We start from the raw sequence: 3,940 nt of genomic DNA, 5'->3' as shown, positions 1-3,940 counted from the left end.
GGGTTCGAATCCCAACACCCACATGGCAGTTAGCAACCATCCATAATCCCAGTTTCAGGGAATCTGACACCCTCTTTTGATATCTGTGGGGATTGCAAAATGTGGGTGCACTGACATACATGCAGGGAATACACTCATCCACATAAAATAAAAATAATATATAAAATAAAAATATAATACTAAAGCTTGAGTCATGCTGTGGAGACAAACGGTACAGATAAGACCAGAGTCCCTCATTCAGACACCATGGCTGCCTTATCTATTATTTTCCTCCATAGTTGGAGGGAAAATTCAGAATAAAAATAACCACTCAATGCACAGGTCAAATGATATCTAAGTGAGATGAATGGAAAGTCAATGTGGACCCAGGGGGTTGGGCAAGCCATTTGCAAGCCAAGCATCTGTGGGCTCAGCATTCCATGTGTCTGCAATAGCACAGAGCAGGAGTCAGAGTCTTCAATTCCGGGAACCTCCACACCAAAAAAAAAGGGTAAATTTTTAAAGAACAAAATTTTATAGGTAACCAAAACATTATATAATCTGCAAATGAAGTTAATTATTTAAAATCCTATGTTTACTTTAAACGTTTATACTGGTAATTTGTCTTTTATTCCCCTTAACCTCATACTTTTAATACTTAAAAAATTACATTTTACTCATTTATTTTGTGTGTGTCATGTGTGTGCGCACGCGTGTGCGCATGTGCGTGCGTGTGTGTGTGCGTGTGTGGTATCATGCATCACAGCAGTGGCATGATGGTTAGAGGACAAGGCAGTTGCTTTTGCCCTCCCACCATATGGGTCCTGGGATCGAACTCAAGTCATCACGCTTGGCAGAAGGCGTCTTTACCTACTGAGCCATCTTGATGGCTCTAAACTCTTATTTTCGTTATCTATTTGTTTCACTTTGCAATAGAAACACTCCATATCATATGACTGGATTATAGAAGTGCTTATAGTATCACACTACGGGGGGGGGGTTCCTGGTCTCCCATATCACTTATTAAAGTAAGAAAGAACCATGGTTCAGATACTAGATTCTGTTAGGTATGGTAGTGCATGACTTTAATCCTAGCACTTGGGACAGAGAGGTAGGCAGGTCTCTGTGAGGTTAGGGCCAGCCTGGTCTACATAGTGAGTTCCAAGGCCAGCCAGGCTATGTAGTGAGATCTTAATCCAAAATCAAAACAAAACAAGAAAACCCTCAGACACTGGACTCTTAAGTAATGGCTCTAAGATTTTTTTATTGCATCATAACTGAAAATTCTTTTCTCCCCAAAGATTTTATTTCATGTGTATGAGTATCTTGTCTGCATGTATGTAAGTGCATCATGTGTGTTCCTGGGGCCTGCAGAGGCCAGAAGAAAGTATTGGATCCCCCAGAACTGGAGTTAAAGATGGGTGTTGTTAGCTGCCATGTGGGTGCTGGGAACTGAACCCAGGTCCTCCACAAGAGCAGTTAGTGCTAGTAACCACTGATCCATCTCTCCAGCCCCCTAAATATTACTATCAAATTCAAAATTCTTTCTTTGTATACTGGGACATGCACTGTTGTACTGATAGATGAATATATTATGAACAGTCCATGAAAAGCGATGTGATAAAGTACAGTGGAGTCAGCTTCATCGGAAGCTGTTACCTCCCGATGCCATTTAATTTAATCAAAAACTTCATGATTAAGAACCCTTGATGGCTCCCGAGAGCCCTACGGCCCAGCCAACCCTCGTGTGCAGGGCGAGGTCTCCAACTTGGAGTGGGGTAGAAGCGGCGGGCACCCCTCCTGCCCTCTGGTGCCGCCGCCTTCGGTTGGCTCGGACATGGCCCAGAACCTGAAGGACTTGGCAGGATGCCTGCCCGCCAGGCCTCGGGGCATGGGCATGGCATTGAAGCTCCTGCTAGGGGCAGGCGCCGAGGCCTATGGCGTCCGCCAATCCATGTTCACATGTTCACGGTGGAAGGTGGTCACAGAGCCACCCTTTTTAATCGGATCGGTGGCGTGCAGCAGGACACCATCCTGGCCGAGGGTCTTCCCTTCAGGATGCCCTGGTTCCAGTACTCCACCGTCTATGACATTCGGGCCAGACCCCGAAAAATCTCCTCATCCACAGGCTCCAAAGACCTGCAGACGGTGACCATCTCCCTGCGTGTGCTGTCTCCACCCAATGCCCAGGAGCTCCCTAGCATGTACCAGCATCTAGGGCTAGACTACGATGAACAAGTGCTGCCATCCGTTGTCAACGAGGTGCTCAAGAGTGTTGTAGCCAAGTTCAATACCTTGCAGCCCAAGTGTCCCTGTTGATCCAGAGGAAGGGGGCTTCCAGAGCAAGCCAAGGACTTCAAGCCTTATCCTGGATGATGGAGCTATCACAGAGCTCAGCTTCAGCCGGGAGTGCACAGCTGCTGTAGAAGCCAAACAAGTGGCCCAGCAGGAAGCCCAGAGAGCCCAACTCTTGGCGGAAAAAGCTAAGGAAGAACAGCGGCAGAAGATCGTTTGGGCTGAGGGGGAGGTCCAGGCCGCCAAGATGCTTGGAGGAGCCCTCAGCAAGAATCCGCCCTCAGCAAGAATCCGGCTACATCAAGCTCCGAAAGATCCAGGCTGCCCAAAACATCTCCAAGAAGATTGCCACATCATAGAACCGCATCTATCTCATAGCCGACAACTTTGTGCTGATTCTCCAGGATGAAAGCTTTCCCCAGGGAAGTGAGAGCCTCATCAAGGGTAAGAAATGAATGTGATCGTCAGAAACTCCACCCCCAGAGAAGAAGTGGATGGGTTTCTTTTTAAGGATCCAGCAGGATGGGGGAATCTCTTGCACACTCCTCCCGACCCAGTATCATGGGATGGTCCCTCAGCACTTGTCCTCTTGGATTAAGGAAGACAGAAGACCAACCCTTTTGGAGAGAATGCCTTTCCTCCCTGTATTGGCCCAGGAGGGTTGGGTCAATGTGTGATTTCTCAGTAATTTCCTACAATGCCGTTCCCTCCCTCAGAGTGGGAGGTGAGAACCACCAGCCCAGGAATTCTCAATAAATTTTTATTACTAAAAAAGAAAAAAAAAGCCGGGTGTGGTGGAACACGCCTTTAATCCCAGCACCCGGGAGGCAGAGGCCTGCAGATCTCTGTGAGTTCAAGGCCAGCCTGGTCTACATAGTGAGTTCCAGGACAGCTGGGGCTACAGAGAGACCCTGTCTAAAAAAAACCAAAAAAAAAAAAAAAAGAACCATTGAACCATTGATCAAGTGGAAAGAAAGATGCATTAATAAAAACAGTGCTTGGGTTTTAAAGAGATGGCTTTTTTTCTCATGTTTGTTGTCAAACAAACGTACAGCCTGTCAAACAGAACAGGACCCACTCCCCAGGCAGATGGGCTCGGTATTTCTATCCTAAGTGTATTTCACCCTGCCCCGTGGCTACAAGAATTCATTTTTTGGCAGAGAGAGCCACCTTGGCTAACTGGTTTTATTCCTTGCTGCGTCTCTGCAAGACAGGGCTGGGGACACATCAATGAAGCATGAAGTGACTTTGCTTTGCAGACATGTTTCTAAGGAGGTAGTGCAGGACGTCATCCCTTCCTCCATTTGTCTCTGCCTATTTGACCTCCCACGGGCTATGTACCAGCGCAGTTCTGTTTTGCCTACTTTTAGAGCCACACTAACCCCTGGATGAACCACTTGCTCTCTGCACTGTGTCCCGGTGCAGAACCCTGTGCAATCAATATATATATGGAAACAAAGTCTATGTATGGAAACAGGCTATATTGTTGCTTCTTGGTAAAGTTCAATTTAAATGAAGACTTTCCTGACCTCATTATTAGCCATCTCTCTCTCTACCTGAATGAATGAGATGAAATTTGGCACAAAATCAGTACGTGTGCCTATCATCCAGCCATAGATACATCAAAGTAGAAATGGATTTAATGCAGCGTGTATACCCGGTCTTG

General features: G+C 46.6%; 1 pseudogene; it reads left to right on the top strand.

Moving 5' to 3' along the window:
• The first annotated feature begins 1,816 nt into the window (after positions 1 to 1,816).
• LOC103727296 lies at positions 1,817 to 2,729 on the top strand (annotated as a pseudogene).
• Positions 2,730 to 3,940: the final 1,211 nt, after the last annotated feature.

This window comes from Nannospalax galili, unplaced genomic scaffold (assembly GCF_000622305.1).
Source record: "Nannospalax galili isolate Female #2095 unplaced genomic scaffold, S.galili_v1.0 scaffold209, whole genome shotgun sequence".
NCBI lineage: Eukaryota > Metazoa > Chordata > Mammalia > Rodentia > Spalacidae > Nannospalax > Nannospalax galili.
The sequence above is the reverse complement of the archived record's forward strand: the minus strand, read 5'-3'. Positions and strand labels throughout refer to the sequence as shown.